At 43.8% G+C, this 27982-nt stretch overlaps 1 protein-coding gene across 2 annotated transcripts in view; it reads right to left on the bottom strand.

Annotated features, from left to right (window-relative positions):
* GCGR (glucagon receptor) overlaps positions 1-18305 on the bottom strand; it is a 141310-nt gene extending 123005 nt beyond the window's left edge. For both annotated transcript variants that reach the window (XM_073588194.1, XM_073588195.1), the window contains exon 1: positions 18099-18305. The gene's annotated coding sequence lies outside the window, so the exon portion shown is untranslated. The remainder of the gene's footprint in view (positions 1-18098) is intronic.
* Between the last annotated feature and the right edge of the window lie 9677 nt (positions 18306-27982).

Below are 27982 nucleotides of genomic sequence, written 5' to 3'. Positions count from 1 at the left end.
CTGGGTGAACCTTGCTGAGATATGGACCGAGTCGCATCTTGGGATGGCACATTTGCTATCGCCACTAAGGATTCCGGGCACTAGTTCAAATCAGGATTTCCTCCATCTCCTACGCCAGTTCTTACACCCACTCCTCCATCTCTGAATTGTCATCTCGGAGCACATCGTCTATATCAGTCGCAAGCTGGAAGCCCTACAGCACTGCCTTGGAAAAGAAGAAAGAGGCCGAACACCACTGAAAAGTTGTGGAAAGGTATAACAGACCAGACAGATCTGTGACTCTTGCAGCTGAGCCTACAACCAGGCATAGTTGTGTGTGATAATGGCCATAACCTGGTGGTGGCTCTGAAGCTTGGCAAGCTCGCACAGGCAATATGCCTGGCTTACGTGCTCAACTTAGTGGTTCAGCGGTTTCTGAATACCTGTCCAGATTTGCCTGGTCTACTTGTTAACGTACGTTGCGCGTACTCCTTGAGAAAGGCTTCAAATTAGGAGCTTTACCGTCTCATGTATCTGTGTGAATAAAGTCTAGTATTTTAACAGACTTCCCCTGGAGTGCTGCTTCTGATCAATTATATATTACTAGCTGCTGGCCCAATTCTAAAGCATCGGGTACTCTAGAATATGGCCAGCGGCAGATTATAATAAAAAATGTGATATACTTACCATCCGACGGCCCCCGGAATCTGTCCCTCCTCTCCACGCTGCTGGCATCTTCCGTTCCCAGTACTGCTTTGCGCCAAAGATCGCTGCTGGCGTCCTCTCGCAAGAGCGTGACATCATCAGCGGTATTTCACGCAAACCAGTACTGGGAACGGAAGATGCCGGCAGTGTGGAGAGGAGGGACAGATTCCGGGGGCCGTCGGAAGGTGAGTAGATCACTATTTTTTATTTTAATTCTATTTTTTACACATTTATGGTACCGAGGGTTCGAAGGAGTCTCTTCTCCTCCGGACCCTGGATACCGGCTAGCGCTGGGCATCTCTGGCTGCGTCGCCGCTGACGCCCGTGCGCCCAGAGATGACCCACGGTAATCATCGGGAGATCAGCGGCTAGTACGCACCATAAAACATATCTGCCACATATATTTATCATTGATCTCCTCCCTTGTTTCCATTGGACAATTATCATTAGGGTTGCTCAAAAACTAGATAATGATACTTGGTGTGTGTAAGTGGACATTTAATCTTCTATTCATATAATTGCCTTGTAATGTTTTCATTTCCTGTTCTGTCCAGATGTCACCGTATCCCAGAATTCCAAGCGGGGGAGGTTCACCAACCGCTATACTGGGACACCCAAGTGATGGGTGTCTCAATATGGCAACTGCTGCTGGTACCAACCTATTGCGCGGTACCAGCAGCGGAACACCGTTGCACTACATACACACACTCTATATGCCGTATGCACCACAAACTCACACACTCACGCAGCCTCTTGTGCCGTACCACCAGCAGAACACCGTCGCACTGCGCCTGCGCGAATTCCGTGCAGGCCCAGTGAATCTTTCAGCTGATCCCGTCGGCAGATGTGCGACGTGTCTACAGGCAGAGGAAGCCGGTCACATTAAAGAGATTTCCCACGAACGAAAGTTCATTTTAAAAATTGTCTATGTCTGACCGTGTACGGAGCATAACACATTTCCTGGGCAAGGGAGGAAGCAAAAGACAATACTGACATTACAGCAGGGGATCACAGAGGATTCATTTTGTGAGGTAAAATATTTCACTGACTGTTTTTAAACAGTATTTTACCTCAAAAAATGAATCCTCTGCGATCTCCTGCTGTAATGTCAGTATTGCCTTTGCTTCCTCCCCTGCCCAGGAGCTGTGGTATGTTCTGTACACGGTCAGACACAGACAATTTTTAAAATGAAGTTTCGTTCGTGGGAAAACCCCTTTAAATAGAAATTCCTCCTGACATACTGTGCACTGACTGTTTAGTGATGGGGTACACAGGTCAAACAAGAGATAAGAGATGACATGAGAGGAGAAGACAGCAGATGGGGGAGTGAGAAAGCGCACAGGGGGGAGAGAGACAGAGCACAGGGGGGAGACAGCTCAAATGGGATAGCACATGAGGGGAGAACACAGCACAGGAAGGAGAGAGAGACAGCAGACAAGGGGGATAGCACATGGGGTAGACAGGTCAAAGAAAAGAGCACAAACGGGAGAAGTCAGGACATGGGGAAAGAGAGAGTAGATAGGTGGGTGAGCACATGAAGGGGGAGAGATTCTCAACGCTGCAAAGCCTGCCCCCATCATGACATTACTTCCCTCCCGATGCGACAGCATCGGGCCTCCATCTAGTATTTATATAATTGCCTTGTAATGTTTTCATTTCCTGTTCTGTCCAGATATCACCGTATCCCAGAATTCCAAGCGGAGGCAGTTCACCGACTGCCATTTTGGGACACCCAAGTGATGGGTGTCTCAATATAGAAACTGCTGCTGGTACCAACCTATTGCACGGTACCACCAGCGAAACACCGTCGCACCACACACACTCACACACATTCACACTCTCACACAATCACACACACTCACGCAGCCTCTTGCATGGTACCACCAGCAGAACACCATCGCACTGCGCCTGCACAAATTCCATGCAGGTGCAGTGAATCATTCGGCTGATCCCGGTGGCAGATGCGCGACATGTCTACAGGCAGAGGAAACTGGTAACATTAAAGGGATTTTCCCACGAACGAAAGTTCATCTTAAAAATTGTCTGTGTCTGACCGTGTACGGAGCATACCACATCTCCTGGGCAGGGGAAGAAGCAAAAGACAATAATAACATTACAGCAGGGGATCACAGAGGATTCATTTTGTGAGGTAAAATATTTCACTGACTGTTTTTAAACAATATTTTACCTCACAAATTTTATCCTCTGCGATCTCCTGCTGTAATGTGAGTATTGTCTTTTGCTTCCTCCCCTGTCCAGGAGCTGTGGTATGTTCTGTACATGGTCAGACACAGGGGTGAGAGAGACAGAGCACAGGGGCGAGACAGCTCAAACGGGATAGCACATGAGGGGAGAACAGCACAGGAAGGAGAGAGACAGCAGACAAGGGGGATAGCACATGGGGTAGACAGGTCAAAGAAGAGAGCACAGACGGGAGAAGTCAGCACATGGGGAAAGAGAGTGGATAGGTGGGTGAGCACATGGGGGGGGAGAGATTCTCAACGCTGCAAAGCCTGCCCCCATCATGACATTACCGCCCTCCCGATGCGATAGTGTAAGGGGGTGAAGCACCGAAGGAGCCGAGGGAGAGTTGCCTTCCCAGCTCTGTGCCCGGAACCATTGAGCAGGGCATTTGGTTCCCCAGGGGAAGCTTTAGGAGACCGGACTGAAGACAGACACAGGAAGTGGGCAGGACTGGGAGCGGGTAAACTGCGTGCGCTTTCTGCAGAGCAGAGACCTGAGGAGAGAGGGTGCTGACGCAGGAGGGGAGAGGAGACGTGTGCAGCCACCTGAGACAGAGGGACCGCGGACACAGGCGGTGGGCAGTGAGTACAAGAAGTCTGGTACTGCACTTCCAGAAAGGCTGCTGACTCCCCTCCTCGACGAGACGCTCCCCTGCAGACAGACCGGTTCATGTGCCGAGACGCTCCCCTGTGACAAAGGGGTGTTCAGTGACGAGACAGTGACGGGTAAAGAGAGACTGTGTAAGGCAGAGCCCCTGACCCCGGTGGGAGAACACCTCTACCATATCAAAGAGAAGGACTTGGAGCAAAGGGGGATATCGTCATCCTCATACCCCTTTGGCTCCCACGTTAACCCCTCATACTCCAGCTGGACTATTTTAAGGACCCCAGAGACAGAGGACATCAAGCACCGCTGGTGCCTCAGTGCCAACGTTGGACCATATTAAGGACCCCAAAGACAGAGGACATCAAGCTCCGCTGGTGCCTCGGTGCAACGTTGGACAAGTGTGATCCCTCCGATCAAGACCCTGGAGAACTGATAAGTGTTGTCTCATAGGAAAATAACTTTTCTACTGTTTGAACGCCTTATATGTTTCTCTGCTGTTGATATAATCTGTTCACATCATATTCACTCTTAGGCCGGGGTCACACTAACCGACGCAAAATACGGTCAGTATTTTACATGCATAATACGGATGAATGACCCCTAAATAGTGCTCCGTATGTCATCCGTAATCAAGGTGTGGTCGCGTATTTTGCGCATGTCAGCATCCGTATGTAATCCGTATGGCATCCGTATGGCGAGATTTTCTCGCAGGCTTGCAAAATGGACATATAATGGAGCCCTATGACAGTTTTAATAAAGAAATGAAAGAATAGATATATACTCATAGAATGCATATATATATATATATATATATATATATATATATATATATATATTCTATGTGTCTATATCTATTCTTTCTTTCTTTATTAAACCTGTCAGTGTGAGTTTACTGTATAGCGCACTGAATTGCCGGCTTTGCTAAAAGACACCGGGTGCGTATTTCTCGCAAGTCACTGGATATACCATTTACAGTTCTGTGCAAAGGTCAGGTGTGGAAAAAATGCTGTACGGTAAGGTTATGTTCACATTATGTGCTTTGCAGAGTTTTTTATGCAAATTTTCAGCTGCATTTTTCAGTATCAGCAAAGTCTATGAAAGTACAGAAATCTCATGCACACACCTTTTCTTTTTTGTCATTTTGAGCTTTGCATGTTTTTTTCACAACCGAGCATGTCCGTTCTTTCAGCGCTTTTCACACATTGAAAGTAATGGGTGGTCAAAAAATTCTGAAAATTTGCACCAAAAAAAATGAAGGTATCAGGTTTTCCAGCTTTTTTTTTTGTGCCAAAACCTGATTGTATAGAATGAGATTTTTTTTAATTGCACTAAACTTTATCAACATGCTCAAGACACAAATGTAGCATGACAAATTCACGCAAAAAAATGCAGCAAAAACACAAGAAAAAAACAAGCAAAACCTTCTTTTTCCTCCCAAGAGAGTAGGTTTTGCTGTAGGAAAGAAATGCTGAAAAAATGCCTAGTGTGAAACTTAAGAATGGTTTAAAAAAATAGTAAGTTTTTTTTATCAATTAACACAATGCAAAATGAATGAACAATAGAGAGATCTAAACAGCAAAATTTAGGGTGACCACTGCAGAAAGTCAGAGATTTTCTAAGATTGTATTCAAGCATGTGAGTAACTAATTATTACCAAACAGGTAATAATAATCATCATTTTTATATGTAGGTTCAAACACAGCCATTAACTGAAACAGAAACAGATGCGCAGGAAGGTTAAAACTTGGTGAGGAACAACCAAACTCTGCTACAAAGGTGAGGTTGTAGAAGATAGTTTTGTGTCACAGGTCATGCATTATGGGTGAGCACACCAAATATTGATTCGATTTAGATTTCTCTTTTTGTTCATTCACTTTGCATTCTGTTAATTGCTAAAAAAAAAAAAATAAACAATCAACACGTCTATTTTTGAAAGCATTCTACATTTGCAGCATTTTTTTTCCACACCTGCCAAAACCTTCAGTTCTGTACCAATATGTATGCATACAAATACACACAATAGACAAGGATATGTGCACAATAAATATATAATTTATAGAAAATCACTAATATGTGTAGTATTTTAAGGAAGTGTGAGCCTAGTCAGAATAGAAGGCTAACACTAGCCATGAAGGGGTTAACTTGCATGCAGTCCATTGCCAGGACACGCATACAGTCATCAATTACAGAAGTAGAAGCATTCACTGCAAGAATAATAGTGGTATTTACCCAACTAATTATACAGTATATCGTACACGAACTGTGAAATATTTTCGGAAACTCCATTCAAAAGTGTGGCCAGTCCCTCATTAATAAAACCAAAGTGTCTCCATCAATAATTATCAGATTGCATGCTGCAAGTCAATGAGTGCATGTAAAACATCAGACTGCACTCGGATGTCATCCGAGTGCAGTCCGATTTCCACAGACTCGGACAACAGAGAAGGTGGAGAAATTAAGCTCTCCATCTTCTCCACACCTGTGCTCCAATTTTCTCATATATGAGAATCAGATCAATTTTCAACAGAGTCCAAGGAGGGCCTCAAACTTTCAAAGCGCAATAAATATAAAATAGTCTGATACACTGGCAGCCATTTTACATAAATGAAGAGGGTATTGGAAATCAGAGGAACTGCACAAGAAAGGTTAGAAAGGAGGGAAACAGCTATTTTATCTTTGCCTTTAGCTTTTATTGGGAATTTTTTATTGGGAGCAGGTGGGTAGTATTAAATGATGAAATTGTTGGTAGCCTGCAGCTACCACTAGATGGAGCTCTTTTCATATAAATGTATACAGCTTCCAATAAAGTCAGCCTTGATAATAACAATGTGCTTCCATAATATATAATATGATTCTTTTTAAATGGTCGATAACTGTTGCCAATGGAAACTCTTTGCTAATTATAGGTTCACATCTGAACTAAACATTCCTGGATTTCTTTTATATCTTAGGCTATGTGCACTGTGCACACGCTGCGTATTCACCTGTGGGTTTTTCCGCGCGGATCCACAGGTAAAACCGCAGGTAAAGTGACTTGTGGTTTTCCTGCGGATTAGCCTGCGGTTTCACACCTCTACTATGTTAAAGGTGTGAAACCGCTGCGGAATCCGCACAAACAATTGACATGCTGCAGTTTGTAAACTGCAGCAGAACCGCGCAGAAAAAACAGCAGCATGAGCACAGCGGATTTGAAATTGCCATAGGCTAACATGGTACTGTACCATGTCTGCAGAACTGCTGCCTTTCCGCAGGGCCAAAAACGCTGCGGAAACGCAGCAGAATCCACAACATGTGCACATAGCCTTAGGAGCATAAACCCGAAAAAGGATGATGTGGCAGATCCAAAATAAGAGAGACGCAATGCAAATACATGACTATGACAGGGTATTTCAGGGTGCCATGGTGTCTTGCCATTTACCATTTATTTTCACATTTTTCCCTTATTTACCCCATTTTATATCACAGTGGTGTCATCTAAAGTCAACATTTACCATATAAACACAAGCTTGTGTATGTCTTCATAATGGCATAAGGTGTGCAGAAAATGGGTGCAGCATGAGAACTATAGAAATGCAAGTTATGGGAATGTGGATGTTATTATTTATGCAAAAAATGGGATTAAGCTTCACTCCATAAATGCAAAGCCGATTTTTTTTTTAAGCCGAATAAAAATTGTCGCACCGGAAAAATTAACGCTTTGCTTATGTGATTGCCGACCTCTTTAGATGCCCTGATATTTGGCAACAAGCGTTCCTACGAAGGCTCCTATCCCAATTATTGGCCCTTCTAAAAGCAGCATAAATGACAGAAGATCAAAAGTAAATTGCTCGAGTTTGAACAAATTTGAGCGACACAGCACAAGGAAAAGAGGTGTGCACTAAACCGGATGCATTTTAATCTGATTTGGGCATTGGGTCATTGTTTGAGCCTTACACAGGTACCATGCACCGCATGGTAGAGCCTTAGCGTTTGCTTAAACAGTACACTAGTTCATTAGGCAGATTAAACCCTTTCACATTTTTATGTTTAATCCGGCTAGAGAGAAGATTTGACACACGTAATATTGTTCTTGTACGCCCTCAGGGGTAGCATTCCACGGCCAGCTCAAACCAGATTCCACCACAGGCACCACTGATCAGTTAGGAGGCTTTAATAGAAAGAGAAACTACTTCATAGAAAGTCTCCAGTGTTCAAGATAAGGTCATGGCGTAAGCCATTACCCTCCTACGCGCACACAGGAAGCGTTCCTAATTGCTAAATAATTGCTAAAGAGTTTTCAGTGTTAGATGTGACCTGTGGCCTCTCCTTAACTTGAGCTCCTTAACCCAAAACATGAAGCCAGGACACCTGTAGAGGGCCAGTAAGAGTGGCGATCCAAGTTCAGGAAACATTTCAGGCGAATTATGGAGAGAAGCGACAGCTCCCTACCGACAAGCCAACAAAGAACATCCCCCAAGCAGTGCCCCCTGTTCTTTACCTGCATGTTGGATGTTACTTCAATGGAACCATGGCTTTGGTCCAAAGTATTAACAATTATTCCCAATGAGAAAAAAGGGTCAAAAGTTAATGTCCAATGGCAGCAAGTCAAAACTGTACAGCCAGTGAGAAATATTAAGCATAAGACATTAAGACATAAAGTAAAGTCCGTAAAGAAAAAGGTATGTCATGCCAGTTTTTATCATTAGTCCCCAAACCCCCCAAAACAACACCCCAATATAAGAAAAGAGGCTATGTTCCAATTTCCTGTAACTGTTCAATGAAGAGCTGAAGCATGGACGATATGTTTTATTAAAGGGAACTTGTCACCCGAGGGGGGGGCGGTCGGGTCCGATGGGTGTCGCGGGTCCCGGTCCGGTGCCTCCCATCTTCTTGCAACGCCGCCCTCCTGCTTGCTTCACAGGCTCACCGGCATCGCACTCCTGCGCAAGCGTACTTATCGGCCCTGTTGAGGGCAAAGCAAATTCCTGAGGTGCGCAGGCGCTGGGCCTCTCTGACCTTTCCCGGTGCCTGCGCACTGCAGTACTTTGCTCTGCCCTCAACAGGACAGATAAGTACACCTGCGCAGGAGCGCAATGCCAGGGAGCCATGAAGCAAGCAGGAGGGTGGCATCGCAAGAAGAAGGGAGACGCCGGACCTGGACTCTCGACACCCATCGGACCGGGCCACCCTCCGGGTGAGTATAATAAAACTTATTTTTCTTATCTTTCAGGTTGGATTGGGGGCTTATCTACAGAACTATAGAATGCTGTCTATAAGCCCTGAAAGTCAGTGGCCGCATCTTATATCGGCCAAAACTGTTGACAGGTTCACTTTAAGGAGTAACATATTCAGAGTCCCACATGTTAAAGCTTCTAGTAGTGTCTGACTGGGGTGCCAAGGCTTTGGGGGGCCCACTTTTCAACTACATACAAATATTACACTACCCTCGTTCACAAATTTACCTATATGTAGGGTATTTTAGTGAATGAATGATGAGATGTTGCTTTTTTCTGTACAGAGTGAATAAAGTGAATTATGAAAAGTACTGCCCATACAGTGGCGTTGGGGACCCACCAGGGGATTCCCCTGTTATCCTATGGGCCAGTCCGAACCTGCCTTCTAGTGTTCTTCATAGGTAAAAAGGCTCTTGGAGGATTAATGGCAAGGCATGGCCCTAACCCCTTAACGTATCTATATTTACAAATACTTAAAGTGGTTGTCCGGTGAAAACAAGATATGACATCCTGATAATAGGTGATAACGATAGATGGGGGTCCAACTACTGGGATAAGTGATAACTTGTTTTCACCAGACAATCCCTTTATGTGTTGCCTTAGGTTTTACTGTGTTGTGGCTCCAGACTATGGATTGTGTAGTGTGTGTACTTGGTACCTATTAACTCCATCCTATGAGGGCATGTTAAAGATTTCCTATAAGACCTTTCCTTCTTCCATAGAAATTTCAGGTTAAATAAAGCTGTACCACCTCAGAGAAGCTGCCCATAGTTTAGTACAAAGGGCAATGTAGGATTATGTTGCAGAGACAAGAATAATACCCATTAATTTTTCTATTTTGTGCAAGTGTAGCAGTTAGATAAAAGATCTTGTCCTTATTGCCTCTTAGTGCCACTTATAAGAACAGGGAGATGCCTATGAGGTTGGAGCTTTGAGTTGTGGCTTTTAGGTATACATTATAAAGACACCTGCCACAGATTGGGATTCACCTTTATTTATTCTTGCTTTTTGCAAAAATTCAACTAAAAACAAAAAGTTATGGAAAAACGGCCTTTGTCCACCAAGTGAGACATTGCTGGACTTGGTCCACACAGGTAATGGATCCAACCAATCAACATGGAACTAGATCAGTTCAAGCATACAAATAGTATTAACTTGGTATGATATCAATAGTCACAAAGGTTATTCTTAATCATGGTCTTTATACTGGATGTAACAAATGCGTCTTAATAGAATTCATCCACTTTGCTTTCAATTTCCATAAGGACTTGTGAAAATTGTAGAACTTTACTCAGAAATAAAATACAATCAGGCCAATATTAGCTTCATAGAGACCAAACAACCAATGTTATTTTCACAAATCTATCCATAACAGCCCTTCTTTAATCACTGCCTATTACTACTCAAATTCAGTACACGGTATCACAGAAGGGAACCAACCAAGCCACTCAACAGGCCTCTGGAAAGTCAACCTTTCCCTACACATTGGTAACCAGTTTTGTTCCAGGCCTCCAACATACAGAGACAAGTAGACCTAATTTTCAGCCAAGCACAGGGTTAAATATAAACCCATTGAACAGATCTTGGCTCTCTTGAAGGCTGACCTCCACTATACCCTCAGCAGACTCATACCTAACCCCTCCCTAGGCTGACAGTATACCCAGCCAAAACCAAGTTACCAACAGCCTGCATATAGCTCTGCAAGCTGCATCTTCATGTGGCTAAAGGTTCCCATACACTTTAGACTAAAGTCGAACAGACCTCTGATATTGGTAAGACCAGCTAACCGTCTGATGTGTATGTGGGCTACCGACACTCCCCAGGCACATGATGTCAGGGGAGAGAAGGATTCGGTCATTGGCATTTCAACAGCAGATTATTTTGTTTGGCAGGGAACATTGAGTTATCGACCAGTGGATATACCTCTTAGACAGCCCCAGCCTTATTACTTAAAAGTCTCAACATTTATTATGGACAGCAAACTATCCAACCCGTTAAACTCTAAACTCTTTTGCAATGAGCAAGCCCACTACAATCTCCAGTCCAATGGCACTCCTTGATCAACAAGGTACTTTTTCCTCCATATTGTCAAAACTTATACTTTGCTTAGTTTGTGGAAAAAAAAAATTATGCACTTTTTTTGCGGTGTTGTATAGAACTTTTAATAAAGGAGCCTGGTTTTAGAGAATGTTGACATCCTTTTTGCAATTTGTATGATATTCTCCAATGTCGGCTCCACATAGGGTTGCCTTATGTAAGACTTTTGGGATGAATATGTAAGCAAATCCAGGACCAAACAGTGGATTTCAGACATCAATTGCTAGTAGATGTACTGGATGCAGCTCTTGACTTTAACCAATGAGGATCCAGAGGTGGTAACTCCTATTAGACAAGCGCTAAAAGCTTTTCTCTTCTTAGTAGGGCTTATTCATACATTTGTTATTTTCTTGATTGAAAAGCCTATAAGGTTGGACCAATAGCCAGCTATACTATATGCATCTATGCCTGTATACTAATTTAACTTAGCAATAGACCCAGTTCTTGAAAATGCATAAAAATTAAACAGGAAAACCACACAGATATCAATCATAAAGAAAACCGCAATATCTATGCTTGTTTGTGCAGAAAAAAAGGTCAGTTCACCACAATTCCCTATTATTTAGAAATGCACTACAACACGATAACAGCCAAGCGATATACGTGCAATATCTGATGCCACTTTTCACGCTCTGGTTATTCGCCAGCTTTAGATACTAATGGTTCCGGGCAAAACTATAGAATGACCTTGTAAAAAAACACAGGTGCAGCCATTTTTGAAGTTGGTAAAACACTCAGAAGTCAGTACAAAATGACTGAGCTAATTTCCCCCACTACGTTGGTGTTACCAGTTAACAGATACAATCCACCTAGTGCTAGATTTCTTGCCATTAACCTGCCCTCTGGTTCCCTCAAAAGTTGCCATCTCCCTCCAGCTGCCACATAACATGAGTAGATCTGTACTTGCCTACTTGCCCATGGTTTATACCCGTAGCCCTCGGATTCCCATCTTCCACATGATGAATGGCTACTATGGTTTCAGGCACTTAGAAATCCAACTTTAAAACTGGGTTGTTTGCTCCCACAGTTCCTGAAAATTAGTTGGAAATTGATTTTGGGATCCTTGGTTTACACCTTGGGGGATCTGCAATTCTGATTTCCATCTTGTACATAAAAAAATGAGTACTATGGTTTCACATTGCGAATTTGGTTGTTTGCCCCTACGGATTCTGAAAATTAGCTAAAAATTGATTTTGGAGTCTTCATTTTACACCCTTGGGTGCCTGGTTTTCTGATTTTCAACTTACATGTCATAAATGGTTTGAGGTACTTAGAAATTTGCAGAGAACTGAGCTTATTGCCCCCATGGAGAGAAACATCTTCAGCACTTACAGTTAGGTCCATATATATTTGGACAGAGACAACATTTTTCTAATTTTGGTTCTAGACATTACCACAATGAATTTTAAACAAAACAATTCAGATGCGGTTGAAGTTCAGACTTTCAGCTTTCATTTGAGGGTATCCACATTAAAATTGGATGGAGGGTTTAGGAGTTTCAGCTTCTTAACATGTGCCACCCTGTTTTTAAAGGGACCAAAGTAATTGGACAGATTAAATAATTGTAAATAAAATGTTCATTTCTAGTACTTGGTTGAAAACCCTTTGTTGGCAATGACTGCCTGAAGTCTTGAACTCATGGACATCACCAGACGCTGTGTTTCCTCCTTTTTGATGCTCTGCCAGGCCTTCACTGCGGTGGTTTTCAGTTGCTGTTTGTTTGTCGGCCTTTCTGTCTGAAGTTTAGTCTTTAACAAGTGAAATGCATGCTCAATTGGGTGGAGATCAGGTGACTGACTTGGCCATTCAAGAATATTCCATTTCTTTGCCTTAATAAACTCCTGGGTTGCTTTGGCTTTATGTTTTGGCTCATTGGTCATCGTTTCATACTACAGATGGACAATCAGTTTGGCTGCATTTGGCTGGATCTGAGCACACAGTATGGCTCTGAATACCTCAGAATTCATTCGGCGGCTTCTGTCCTGTGTCACATCATCAATAAACACTAGTGACCCAGTGCCACTGGCAGCCATGCATGCCCAAGCCATCACACTGCCTCCTCCGTGTTTTACAGATGATGTGGTATGCTTTGGATCATGAGCTGTACCACGCCTTCACCATACTTTTCTCTTTCCATCATTCTGGTAGAGGTTGATCTTGGTTTCATCTGTCCAAAGAATGTTCTTCCAGAACTGTGCTGGCTTTTTTAGATGTTTTTTAGCAAAGTCCAGTCTAGCCTTTTTATTCTTGATGCGTATGAGTGGCTTGCACCGTGCAGTGAACCCTCTGTATTTACTTTCATGCAGTCTTGTCTTTATGGTAGATTTGGATATTGTTACACCTACCTCCTGGAGAGTGTTGTTCACTTGGTTGGCTGTTGTGAAGGGGTTTCTCTTCACCATGGAGACTATTCTGCGATCATCCACCACTGTTGTCTTCCGTGGGCGCCCAGGTCTTTTTGCATTGATGAGTTCACCAGCGCTTTCTTTCTTTCTCAGGATGTACTAAACTGTAGATTTTGCCACTCCTAATGTTGTAGCAATTTCTCGGATGGGTTTTTTCTGTTTTTGCAGCTTAAGGATGGCTTGCTTCACCTGAATGGAGAGCTCCTGTGACTGCATGTTTCCTTCACAGCAAAACCTTTCAAATGCAAGCACCACACCTCAAATCAACTCCAGGCCTTTTATCTGCTTGAGAATGACATAACGAAGGGATTGCCCACACCTGTCCATGAAATAGCCTTGGAGTCAATTGTCCAATTACTTTTGGTCCCTTTAAAAACAGAGTGGCGCATGTTAAGGAGCTGAAACTCCTAAACCCTTCATCCAATTTTAATGTGGATACCCTCAAATGAAAGCTGAAAGTCTGAACTTCAGCTGCATCTGAATTGTTTTGTTTAAAATTCATTGTGGTAATGTCTATAACCAAAATTAGAAAAATGTTGTCTCTGTCCAAATATATATGGACCTAACTGTATATCATATAGAATTTCATGCTGAAAAAACATCACATATGATTAAAAAAAATCTAAATCAGATGCTGGACCCAGCATGATGGAAGATTTTTCTGCATGTGCTTCACGTGCACATTGCACCTCAAACAACTACATTTCCTACTCAATGCTCCAGCAGAAAACCTACAGTCTTAAAATCCACAATCCCCATGAAACATTGTGAATACACATGGACAGCTACACAAAATTAACTGCATCTGGGCAGAGACAGACTGCCGTATAACTCGTGTGATGATCGCATCACACTCCACGGACTGGCCCGGCACCTCTCCTGACCTAAGCGTGACAGCGTGATGAATTTCTATGCAGCTGTCATGCTCAGGTCAGGAGAGCAGATGGTCAGTACAAGGTTTATGATGCGATCCTCGCACAAATTATACGAAAGTCTGTTTCTGCCCTTTCTATAAAAACTTGGAGAGAAAGCTTTGTGCAGTCTAGCAGTTGGGACCAGTGCCAGAATATCAAATTCTGTATTACTAGTTAATCAGAAAAATAGCTATCAATCCATGCAGAGGTGCAGAACCCACTCGTTATAAAAAACACTAATGCACAGCATGCAGAGCAATGTTTTTCTGATAAAATAACAGGCCCCAATATAGCCAATACTGTCAGGGCAATGATTGACACAGGGATTATCTATTTGGTATTTTTAGAATCCCTCTGTCATCTAGTGACCCTCAGTCCCTGCACAAGGCAAATTACGGTGCATCAGTTTTTTTCTGGACTGTTCCTTTAATAAAAGAGCCTACATTATTGATTGTTCCTCATTTTTTGGCTCTGCTTACGTGTCCGATGGGACATTCCACTTATCTGATCCGTTTTAGGAACAGGCGAATGCATCGGTTATACAAAGGGGGAGGGGCCCAATCGATTATTATGGGGTCTGTTTGGTGTCTATTTTTTGAGAACGGAAAAAAAAATTCTGCATGTAGAAATTTTTCTTTTGCTCAAAAAACAGAACCCAGACAGACCCCAAAATAATTGATAGGACTCCTCCATTTGCATAACTGATGCCATGGATCACTTAGAGTGCTTTCATATTGCGTTCTGTCCCACGTTTAGTGGTCCTGTCGGGGCTTGCGTCTGAACCCCCCGCACAATGGGTCTACTACGTCTGAGGTGTATACGCCCGAAAATTATGCACAACAAGAGCCCACATTGACTCAGTTAGAATCATTATCGTCAATGGTCCTGTTGGCGCATTTGCCCAAATCACGTTTTGCGGGGAGGGTTCGGACGCAAGGCCTTACATGACCACCGAACATGTGTAAGAAGTTGAACACAATGTAAAAGGAGAATACGCAAACTGGAAGAGACGAGCATACATGTGAACAGAGCCTTAGATGCTACAGGTTTTTGCATTTGGAAGTACTTGGAACTTGTGGCGGACTGTATGATTGTCTGGAATATTAGATACTGGATTAAAAGGATCGTATTGAACCCTGTCTAATTAGAAACCACTAAGCAGCCAGGTTCTTCCGGTGATAAGCATATTTTTTTTTTTTTCACTGACCCATTATGCTCTGAGCATACATTATATTCCACTTATATGATGTGGAATTATGATTTTAGAGAAAAATATCCTGAAACATTAGACAAAATCACATTAGGCTTTTTTTTTTTCAGTGGAGTTCACATTGTATAAATGCACAGTTAGCTTCCTGTAAAAAAAATTAGCTTTTCACATGCACAATTTTTATTGAACTGTATCAGTTCCCATTTTCACTACTTATTCTCCTGACGCTTCGATATCTCGAAATAGCATGGTATGAAAGGTGAAATCTGCTATATCTGCGAATGTTGCAACGGAAGAGCACCTCCTAGTGGTCTAATAATCCCGGCAACCAAAAAAGCGTTACTCAAGGATTCCTTTATTACAGGGGCGGACATATTATTGGTGAAACCTGTGCATTCACACAGGGGCCAAAGAATTAAACGGGCCCATTTCCACCTCCATAACAGCTTTTGTCACATCGCTTTAGGATGAGCTATGGGACTGAGGTGATCCTCTTTTCTCTGGTTTAGTGATACACCTAATGGCCCCCAAAATAATACCTGGCTAAAACAAAATGTAAAAATAACACAATGTTCCTATTCAATTAGTACAGTGAAAAATCTCATTGAGTTGAAAGTATCACATGAGCTTTTTTGTGCTTATGACTGGTCAAGGTGGTTGACAAATAGCTGGTTGTTCAGTAGGCCGCATATATCGGGCCCCGATCAGAAATTGGGGAATTGTGTCATCTTACTGCTTTATCTCCATAACTAGGACAGATATATGAATATAATACCAAACAGAGAAAGAGGACAGCACCGCCGATACCGCTAACAATCTGTGCAAATGGTGTTATAAAATACCACAGGCAAATACCTCAAGACTTTGGGTGCTTACCCAGAAAACAACAGCATCATAGATCCAGCTTTGAGAGGAAAGGACGGCTGTTTCGTGCTGTGGCACTTCTACGGGTCCAAAGAAGCGGACCCGTAGAAGCGCCACAGCGCAAACCGGCCATCATCAGCACCTGCACATTCCTTGATTTACTCTCCTGGTGAAGATGTTTTAAGTATTTCCAATAAAGCGTGGAACTTTTAAAGATTGGTTAGTTCTACCTGTCCTTTCTTCTCAAAGCAGAATCACAGATATATGAATATTAGAGCTAGTCCCCCATTGAAGTGTCTCCCAATCCACTATTTGCACTCTGTCATGTTCTATATCCACACACCTGGTATATCCCAGCTCTCACCCACACTACTTTTAGAGTCACAAGGTGATCAGTAACCTGTAGCTCGTTGCACAACTCAGGAAATACACTACTAACAAGATGCAGTATAAATTTACAAAGTCCAAACAAGCGCCCGTGGCAAACACACAGTCACCACTTCCGTAGCAGAACTTGGAATGCAGATATTCTCAGGTTTTTGGCATCAGGGAAGTATCAAACCCCAGGGGAGCTCCTTTGCAGCAAGTACAAAACATAGTGCGGCCACCAAGCTGGCCATGCAAAGATCATGTCCCAATAATCATGGCTGATACATGCCGGACAAATGGTGATAAATATCATCAATGCACACAAGCATTATTTCCATTGTGAGTAGTCAGCATCTTTAAACCTATGTGTCTGAATCACTAATTTTTTATCTAGTTTTTCCCATTTTAAGGCTACTTTTTGTTTTGCACCAAATTTCCCCTTTGAGTTGTGGCTATTTTGAAGTCTATTTCCCACTTGTTGATCTGACCTTATTTTCCCTAATCCAAATGTTTCCAGGCGATTCATTATTTGTGATTTTTTTTTTTTTAAATTCACATTTTCGTGCAAATGGGGTGACTTTTCTTATACACCAGGATGTTTTTGCACAAAAATTAGAGTTGCATGTAACTTTTTAATTGATCTTGCAAATTTTTTCTCTGAAAAAAGATAGACAAAAATAAGAATTTTTTGATTTTGCGCAAAATTTATGACCCCCCCCCCCATGCCCTGTTTTGAACAATGTAGCAGAAAAATGACAATGAATACCACGAAGATAAAAATAAAGTGACTTAAGACTTATGGAATAATCCAGATATTTGTGCGATTACTCTTAAAAGTAATGTAATGTAAGTATGGAAAGTGTATAGACAATATATACAGTCATTACTGGATCCGACTGCAGATTGCAGGCTCCCACAGTTTGTAAGCTATGAATCTAGTGAACCTCCTGTCACTTGCTCCTCATCATTCATCGATCTGCACAGTAGCCGCTTCCCACACAGGAATAAGTGACTTCTAACCCAAACTCCCAATGGGAAAACTTCAGATACACAAATCAGTGGGAAGAATGGACGGTGCACAAACACATTACTAAAGTCATCACCCCTTAACGCAGAGTTAAAATAAGGGCATCACACATTGCTGAAAATCCTATACACGAGGGTAAATGACACTTTTAATAGAAATGTGACTTTTATAGGATTAAAAAAGAGGTGCAAAACTCTAAATGTAGTACTACAAATCCCAGCTCAATAGGACATGGCTGGAACTTGTAGCTTCACAGCAACCAGAGAAAAATAGGTTGCCAAAGCTAATGTCAGATAGACATTTTCTTGTCCTAGGGAGAACTATAAGTCTCAGGAGTACTTATTGTCCCACTGTATACTATAGACACAAAGAGTCACTTATGTAACAAAGAAGAATAAACCTATAACAGTAGAAGTAAGCGAGCGAGATGATAAAATACAGAGATTAGACAGGTAAGGCACTCACAAAGTTCTTGAAAGAGGCACTTGTGGAGTAGAGTGTCCTCCCAGAAGAGTTCATGAAGTCATCCCTCAGCATCCATGACCACCCTGAGCTCAGCCATGACAGAGAGCACTTGCTATGACGCTTCTTTGCTCTCTTCTTCTTCTTTTACCCCCAGAGCAGGTTAGATGTCTCACCAGGAGCCGGAGCCTTTGCCAAAGTCTGGACTTGACAGATGCAGAACGCAGCCTGCCCTGTGGGTGGGGACACAACCTGTCAGAATGAGCAGACTCTGCTACTGGGTCCTAAAATCACTGATCCCACAAGAAACCTATTGCTGTCAATGAACAGCTAAAGCCATCCATACTCATAGTGTAGGATAATGTTGTGCAGAAAATAAGTCTGGACCACCAGATGTTCTGTGATACTGAAAGTGCAGGAGTATGTGCAGAAATTAAGGATTTTCTCTTCTGCATGTCTAAAAAGCTGGCTGAGCCAAGACCCTAAGCCGGACTGCCTGTGTAGATCGCGCTATTTCCCAAAATATGAGAAATGTTTCATTAACGGCAATCTGTCACAAAGACTAACCCTCCAAACAGTATATATGGGAAAACAGGTCTTTCCAAGCTGTTTCTATCAACACCTACAGTGCCTTGAATAAGGATTCATACCCTGTGAACTTTTCCACATTTTTTATGTTACACCTACAAAAATGTATCTTATTGGGATTTAATGTGATATACCAACACAAAGTAGTAAGTATTTTTGATATGTGAAGGAAATGATACATGGTTTTCTAAATATTTTAAAAATATACATCTGAAAATTGGGACCTGATTTGTATTCAGCCACCCTGAGTCAGTACTTTGTAGGACCACCTTTCGATGTAATTAATGCTGCAAGTCTTTTGGCATGAGCGGACATACCGCCTGTGCAGCCTGTGCGGCTGCATCAGGGCCGGAGGTGGAGGGTTGCCCCTGCAGGGCGGCTAATAATGAGGGCAATCTGTCCTGTTTCTTCTGGGCTGAGGCTCCAGGGGGCCCCTGGCCTGATTGCCCTCATGTGTGCCCCCTGCAGCTCTGCTGCCTACAAGAGAAATTAGCAGCGGAGCAAAGCTGCAAGGATCCATCCCGCTTCCTGCCCAGCGCCCGCACTTCCTGTCTGACACAGACTGCAGCGCCGCTGGATAACGTCATCCTTCAGCGGCCTGCTGTACGAGACAGAGGAAGCAGCTGGAGGCAGTGATGCTGGGGTTGTGGGAGAGCGTGCAGACAGGTGAGAGGTGCTGTGTGTGTCTTTTGTATGTACGTGTGTTGTGTGTGTGTGTGTGTGTGTGTGTGTGTGTAGAGATGAGTGGTGGTGTGTGTGTGCACGCATGCGTAGCGCTACTGGGGAATGTACAGGGAGGTGAATGGTGCTGTGTGTGTGTGTGTAGGTGGAGGAGAGGGCAATGATGAGGGTGATGGGGAGAAGGCAGTGATGGGGAGAAGGCAATTATGGGGATGGTGGAGGAGGAAGAAAAGATGGCAGTGGTTGAATGTGCAAGGATGGGAAGTGGGGGAGGAGGAAATGATGGAGATGGTGGAAAGGGCAATGATGGGGGTGGGGAGAAGGCAATGACGGAGATGGGGAGAAGGGAATGATGGTGGCAGAGGAAAAGACAATGATGGGAGTGGTGGGGAAGGAGGCAATGATGGGGGTGGTGGAGGAGAAGGCAATGATGAAGGTGGTGGAAAGGGCAATGATGGTGGTGATGGAGAGGGCAATGATGGAGTGGTAGGGGAGAAGGCAATGATGGAGGTGGTGGAAAGGGCAATGATGGGGTGGTGGGGGAGGAGGAAATGATGGAGATGTGGAAAGGGCAATGGAGAGGTGGGGAAGAGACAATGATGGGGGTGGTGGGGGAATTGGAAATGATGGCGGTGTTGAAGAGGGCAATGATGGGGTGGGGAAGAGGACAATAATGGGATGCGAGGGGAGGAGGACAATGAGGGTTGTGGTGGATTGGGATGAGAGTAAAGGGGACTTATAATGGACTTAGGAACAGGGGGAGGTGGAGGAAGACATTATTATCGCTTATTACAGCTAACACAGTCCCTTAGTACGCTGCTCAAAAAATTAAAGGGAACACTCAAATAGCACAATCCTATATCGGAATGAATTAAATATTCTCATTGAATACTTTGTTCTGTACAAAGTTGAATGTGCTGACAACAAAATCACACAAAAATCATCAATGGAAACCAAATTTATTAACCAATGGAGGCCTGGATTTGGAGTCACACACAAAATTAAAGTGGAATGCAATGTCTTTTAAAACAAGTCAAAATGATGCTCAGTATAGTGTGCGGCCTCCACGTGCCTGTATGAGCTCCTTACAACACCTGGGCATGCTCCTGATGAGGCGGCGGATGGTCTCCTGAGGGCTCTCCTCCCAGACCTGGACTAACGCATCCGCCAACTGCTGGACAGTCTATGGTGCAATGTGACGTTGGTGGATGGAGCGAGATATGATGTCCCAGATGTGCTCAATCGGATTCAGGTCTGGGGAACAGGCGAGCCAGTCCATAGTTTCAATGTCTTCGGGTATGTGCACACTTTGCGGTTTCTGCTGCGTTTCCGCAGCGTTTTTGGCTCTGCAGAAACGCAGCAGATTCTGCTGCGTTGTACAGTACCTTTATTTCCTATGGAAATAAAAAAAAGCTGTGCATGTCAATTGTTTGGTGCAGAAACGCTGCAGTTTTACACCTCATCCATTATGAGGTGTAAAACCGCAGAAAAACCGCAGATAAACCGCAGGTCTTTGTCCTGCGGATTTACCTGTGGTTTTCTCTACAAAATCCGCAGAGACAAATAACTATGTGTGCACATACCCTTCATCTTGCAGGAACTGCTGACACACTCCAGCCACATGAGGTCTGGCATTGTACTGCATTAGGAGGAACCCAGGGCCAACCGCACCAGCACATGGTCTCACAAGGGGTCTGAGGATCTCATCTCAGTACCTAATGGCAGTCAGGCTACCTCTGGCGAGCACATGGAGGGCTGTGAGGCCCTCCAAAGAAATGCCACCCCACACCATTACTGACCCACTGCCAAACCAGTCATGCTGAAGTCTCCAGACTCTGTCACGTCTGTCACATGTGCTCAGTGTGAACCTGCTTTCATCTGTGAAGAGCACAGGGTGCCAGTGGCGAATTTGCCAATCATGGTGTTCTGTGCAAATGTCAAGCATCCTGCACGGTGTTGGGTTGTGAGCACAACCCCCATCTGTGGACGTCGGGCACTCAGACCATCCTCATGGAGTCGGTTTCTAACTGCTTGTGCAGATACATGCACATTTGGGCCTACTGGAGGTCATTTGCAGAGCTCTGGCAGTACTCCTCCTGTTCCTCATTGCACAAAGGCTGAGGTAGCGGTCCTGCAGCTGGGTTGTTGCCCTCGTACAGCCCCCTCCACGTCTCCTGGTGAACTGGCCTGTCTCCTGGTGGTGCCTCCAGCCTCTGGACACTACTCTGACAGACACAGCAAACCTTCTTGCCACAGTTAGCATTGATGTGCTATCCTAGATGAGTTGCACTACCTGAGCCACTTGTGTGAGTTGTAGATTCCATCTCATGCTACCACGAGTGTGAAAGCACAACCAACATTCAAAAGTGACCAAAACATCAGCCAGAAAGCATTGGTACTGAGATGTGGTCTGTGGTCCCCACCTGCAGAACTACTCCTTTATTGAGTGTGTCTTGATAATTGCCAATAGTTTCCACTTGTTGTCTATTCCATTTGCACAACAGCATGTGAAATTGATTGTCAATCAGTGTTGCTTCCTAAGTGGACAGTTTGATTTCACAGAAGTTTGATTTACTTGGAGTTATATTCTGTTGTTTAAGTGTTTCCTTTATTTTTTTGAGCAGTCTATTTAGTGTACGTACTTATTATGTGCTGCCTGGGACCCTGTTTGCTGTTTCTGCCCCCTATGTGCTGCCTGGGGCCCCTGTGTGCTGCCTGGGGCCCTGTGCACTGCCTGGGACCCCTGAGTGCTGCCTGTGACCCCTGTGCTCTGCCTGAGGCCCCTGTGTGCTGCTTGGGGCCCCATGTGCTGCCTGGGACCCTGTTTGCTGTTTCTGCCCCTATGTGCTGCCTGGGGCCCCTGTGTGCTGCCTGGAGCCCTGTGCGCTGCCTGGGGCCCCGTGTGCTGCCTGGGACCCCTGTATGCTGTCTGGGGTCCTTATGTGCTGCCAGGGGCCCCTGTGCACTGCCTGGGGCCTTGTGCGCTGCCTGGGGCCCCCATGTGCTGCCTGGGGCCCCTGTGCTCTGCCTGGGGTCACTGTGTGCTGCCTTAGTACTAATGCTCTGCCTGGGACCCCGTGTGCTGCCTAGAGCACCATTTTTGATGGTTCTCAAAAGCGTGAAAAATCTGATCTACAGCAGCTGGGGTATATTCTGACCCGGAAGGGTATAATCTGGCCTAGGCCACTTTATACCCCGGGGTATAGTTTGGCCTAGGCCATGATATACCCAGGGTATATTCTGGCCCAGAAGGGTATAAACGGGCCTAGGCCACTTTAACCCTGGGTATAATCTGGCTTGTTACACCGGTAATCAGCGATGCAAAGTAACAGGTGAGAGCTAGTGGTACTAGCGCTAAGGGACAATGTGCCAGCTCGCTATAAATAGAAATGGTAGGTCCGGAAATGTGTAGCCGGAAATAGGGTGGGACCTGTGAGCAGAACGCAGATTGAACGCAAATGGCCTGCCATACCGGAAGTGCGTCACTGAAGCTTCTTGGAACCGGAAATGCTCGGTGGAACGCAGCCGTGAGCCGCAAGCCGGAAGTGTGCAGTGCTGGAGGTGGGTCTCAGTTTGCTGTGAGAGCAGAGACTCATCGATGGAGCGTGCAAATTAGGTAAGTATGATAAATGAGAAGAAATGAATATTCATAGAGCGACCTGGGGGAATATTAAAAGAAGAAAAAATATCAATATCCTCAAAAAGGAACATCAATAAACAGTACATTTCAATAAAGGACCGCTTCATATCCCTCAGGGATGAACACTTATAATAGGACAAAGCATACGTAATTCAGAACAAAATGAGAATTTTATACATATGAACCTCTAAGCACACAAATTGATAAATTAGAGCAGGCCTGTTAGGTCGTATTCTCTATTTAACTCTTTAGGTTCCAGACTCTGTAGATAGTGTATCCAATAGGCCTCTCTGAGATGGAGTCTCTTAATCAGATTACCTCCTCTTGTCTTCATTTGCACCTGTTCCAATACCAAGAAACGTACTGTAACTGTTCAATAGAGTGACCAGCTGTATGAAAATGATGAGGAATTGGAAGATGATGTCTCCCACAACGTATATCAGTTTTATGATGTGATATGCGATCTTTTATTGCCTGTGTGGTTTCTCCCACATAAATCTTGCTACAAGGGCATTTAATGGCATATACGACAAATTTAGAATCACAGGTGTAGAATCCCTGAATCGGGATGTCTGCACCTGTTAGTGGATGTGACATTTTAGAGCCCTTGAGTACATTGGCACATTGTGCATATTGAAGGAATGGGAAAGTGCCTTTTCATTGAGTTTGAAGGAATGTCTGTCTAGGTATACTCACTACAGAGCCAATGTCTGCTCTAACAATTTTGTTCTTTAGATTACTGGGCATCCTAAAACAGGGAAGGAAAGGTACTTGGATCTCCGGAACATCCGGAAAATTATCTTGAAGTAAATGCCAATGCTTACAAATTTTTTTTGCGGAGTTTGTACATGAAAGGGTGAAAGTTAAGGACGAAAGGGATTCTAAGGGAAGATGAAGATTTTTTTAGATGAGCTAGTTTTATTACGACATTGTCGTAGTAGCTGGCGGAGATAACCCCTTTGCAGGAATTTCTCCTCCATTTCATCAAGTCATTGGGAGCATTGATAAGGGTCACTAACTTTTATTTGGACTCTTTCAAACTGAGAAAGTGGGATTGATTTCTTAACAGCCCTTGGATGGCAACTCTGATAAAATAATAGATTATTGCGATCAGTGTCCTTGACAAAAAGATCTATCGTCAAATTACCGCCAGTGTCCTGTATGATCCTAGTATCTAACAAATTAATTTCCATTGGGTGACAATTCAATGTAAAAGTAAGTTCAGGCCAGATCTGATTAATTTGGTCAAAGAACAGGTTTAAGCGTTAACACGTGCCTCTCCATAGGCAAAAAAACGTCATCTATATACCTGCGCCATAATAGGCAGTGAGATTGGTATAATACATTAGAATATACATACTCTGATTCAAATGAAGACATGAAGCAATTTGCATAGGGTGTGGCCACATTGGACCCCATCACTGTACCTTGAATTTGGAGATAAAAGGTGTCTTCATAGGTAAAGAAATTCTCAGTAAGAGCAAGTTTTAATAGCTCTATTAAAAAAGATACTACTGTGGAATCCATAGAGGATCTTTCCAGTAATTGTTTTGTAGCTTCAATACCTTTACCATGTTGAATAGATGTAAAAAAAATTATTAACATCAAAAGTCACCAATAGAGTTCCCTCCGATAATTGACCCATATTTCGAATAATTTGTAAAAAAAAAAAAAAAAACCTGTGTCCAAAAGAAAAGATGGTGTATCTTTGATAAGAGGTGTAAGGGTTTTCTCAAGTAATATTGATAAAGGGGATAGAATAGAATCAGTTGACGCAACAATCGGTCTCCCTGGGGGTTTGTCCAATTTCTTATGGATCTTGGGTAATATATAAGAGGCAGGAATTAACAGGTCCACTTTGGTCAAAAAATCCTTGTTTTTTGTCTATAATATGAACGGCCAACGCCCTTTCTAAAGTTTCTGCTATCTTATCTCTAACAGATAGTGTTGGATTTCTTGATAAAGGTTGATAAACCTCTCGGTTGGTCAGTTATGACAGGACCTCATTCCGATAAAAGGAATGGTCCATGACCACATTGGCACCCCTTTTGTCTGCAGGTTTTATGATAATATCCCTATCATCAATTAACGTTTGCAGGGCAACTCGTTCGGCTTGATTTAGATTAGATCGAAATGTTAGACCACCTCTAGTGAGTAGTGATGAGTGAGCACTAAAATGCTCGGGTGCTCATTGCTTGGGGCGAGCAAATTAGAATACTCGAGTACTCGGACAGAACAACGAGCTCAATATAAGTCTATGGAAGACCCGAGAATTTTTACCGTGTTCCCTCCCGGAGGTCCTTTCAAGGTCTAAAAACATCTGAAAATGATGGAAACAATGCTGAAATGACATGGGAACATCATGGCAAATGCCCCTGGAAGCATTTCTCACTCCTAGTTCACAGCTGTAAACAATGTTGTCAGAGTTTCATGCCCTTTTTACAGGCGCACCAAAAAACTTACAAAAACGAAACCAAAATGGATTTTGCTGGAAAATATGCCATCAGGCGGCATTAATCTTCTTAAAGGGCCATTATTAAACAGTGGGTCTCATATGCTGTTATTGCCTATGCAGTGAGTGGATAGGCTGCCAAGAATTACAACGCACCCCAATACCCCTTTCACGAGAGGTACAGGAGGGCTTCCTGAAAAAATGTATTGAATGCAAGGCCTTGCCTGCCCCAAAGTTACATGCACCCCAATAAGTTTTTCAAGCCACGTACTGGAAGGGCACAGGAAAATCCACTTCACATTATTCATTTTGTACTCCCAAACTCTTTTCTTATGCATTGACAGCAAGGCCTGCCCTGCTGCCAAGTCATATGCACCACAATAAGCCTTTGAAACCACTTACTGGATGGCCACATGAAACAAAAGTTTCCATTATTATTTTATTTTTTATAACCATAAAGTTTGTCCATGGAGTGAATGCAAGGTCTGGCCCTAATTTGCACGCACCACAATCCCCCTTGGAAGAAACGTGGGGGAGGGTTTCATAAAAAATTCACATTACAAAGGAGCGTATGGGCTGACAAACATTTCCCCCTGGGGGTACATATCAACATAGAGTGTAAAAAAATTTTTTTAGGGGCATCATAAACACCTTGCAAAAATGTAACGTGGTTTCCTGGTTGCTGCTGGGAAGGTGCAGGTTTTTAGTAAAAATATGGTGGACGAATTGTTGGATGAAGTGATCAGGAAAAGGGGCATGGTGATGACAGGAATGGGAACGTACATGATTAATAACAACTGTGGCTATGGGAGGTATGAGATCCAGGATACAGCCTACAATGATTTGTCGTTTAGCCCCCTTCAATTACCAGAATGGGTTTCATGCCCGTCAGAAGATCCGTGTAACAGATGCGCGTGTGAGACTCGGCCTAAAAAATGCCAGTCCAAAATGTGTTGCCAAAGACGCACGTGTCTGTATAAAGGGCAAAGTGCAACATGTTTGTGAGATGCTGAATTAGAGAAAGCAGATCATTGTAGGAGGAAAACCAAACAAACTGATGGATGCTGGTGAAAAACTAAGTTTAAAGAGGAGTGCACCGTCCATAACTATAAACACACCCTTCTTCCTCTTCATCCATACATATTACCTATAGTATTCAAATGTCCCAGTCGAAAATTATTTGTCCTAGTGTAATGAACACTGTTAAAGGAATGCCACGAAACGTATGTAGGGAAGGTGACCTGACAGACGGACGGACATGTCAGAATAGAGAAGGAAAGGTTTGCACAGTTTAGACAGGTGTCAGTTACTACAGTGGGGAAACAGCTGAGAAAGTGTAGTGGACGTGTAGTACCTTGGGTTGACCATTAGAGGGCAGGGAGGAGTGTGAGCAAAGGACTTGACATCAGCTTAGGCCTCTTTCACACTTCAGTTTTTTGTGTCAGTTAAAAACCGCCAAAAAGGCGGAAAAGCGGATCCGTTCATAACTGATGTGAACGGATGGCACAGGATCCGTTTTTTGACGGATCCGCAGAATCACAAATTTTAAAGGAACCGCCCGGGAAGGAGAGAGAGAGAATTTTTTTTCGTCCACCAGAAAGGATTTCAGGGTTAATTTTCTCCCTGACTTCCTTTCTCCGGGCATGCGCACTGGAAAATGCGGATCCTACAACAAAAAAAATGTTGCAGTGTCCCTCCAGGCTTGCCAGCGGGCGGAAAAAATTTGGAGGATCTGCAAAAAAATGGATCCAATGGATGGCCACCCGTCAAGATCCGCCAGTTATGCAACTCAATGGGGAAAAAAACGGATCCACCAAAAAAATTGGCGGATCCGTTTTTTTCAAAATCTGGCGGATTTTGACTGATGGTCAAAAACGGAAGTGTGAAAGAGGCCTTAGGAAACCGTTGGTCATGGGGGGCAGAGTTACAGGGAACCAGGAAAGATATAAATTTGAAGGAGGGTTCCAGAAAGTTCCAGTCCCCAGGGGGAGCTCCAGTGACAGGAGGACTACGACAGTTTCGGCACTGTGAGGAAAACCAAACTAGGGGAACTGAGGAGAGAGAAGATCAGGGGAGTGGTCCTGACAGGAAGAACCGCAGTATAGACGAGGCACGGGGTGAAGGACACCGTATTTGGAATGACGAAACTGACCAGTAAAGTGCTGATGGTGTACAGGCCTAAGGCGGCCACAGTGACTGAGCTGACAGGATTGTCACAGCGTGAAAAGGGGCGGTACGTATAAATACGTCCCTAGTGTAATGTACGGTGTGTGAAGCGGCCCTGGACACGGAGGGCCGTGAGAAAGATATTGCGGTGTGCTGTGAGGGCCGTCAGTCGGACGGTGGAAAATAAACTTGGACCTGTTGCACCCGAAAATTGCCTCTATCTCGTGTCTGTACGTCACTGCGCGGTATATAGAGGGACCACCCCCCAGCCCGGCCCATGAACCCTACACGTACATAACCACGACTCTTGGAAACACCAGATTTCCTCTTCGAAATTTACCACATCCACACCAAGATGAA

Source organism: Dendrobates tinctorius, unplaced genomic scaffold, assembly GCF_039654945.1.
Source record: "Dendrobates tinctorius isolate UK_male_01 unplaced genomic scaffold, ASM3965494v1 ptg000103l, whole genome shotgun sequence".
NCBI classification, from domain to species: Eukaryota; Metazoa; Chordata; class Amphibia; order Anura; family Dendrobatidae; genus Dendrobates; species Dendrobates tinctorius.
This window is presented reverse-complemented; position numbering and strand designations above follow the sequence as displayed.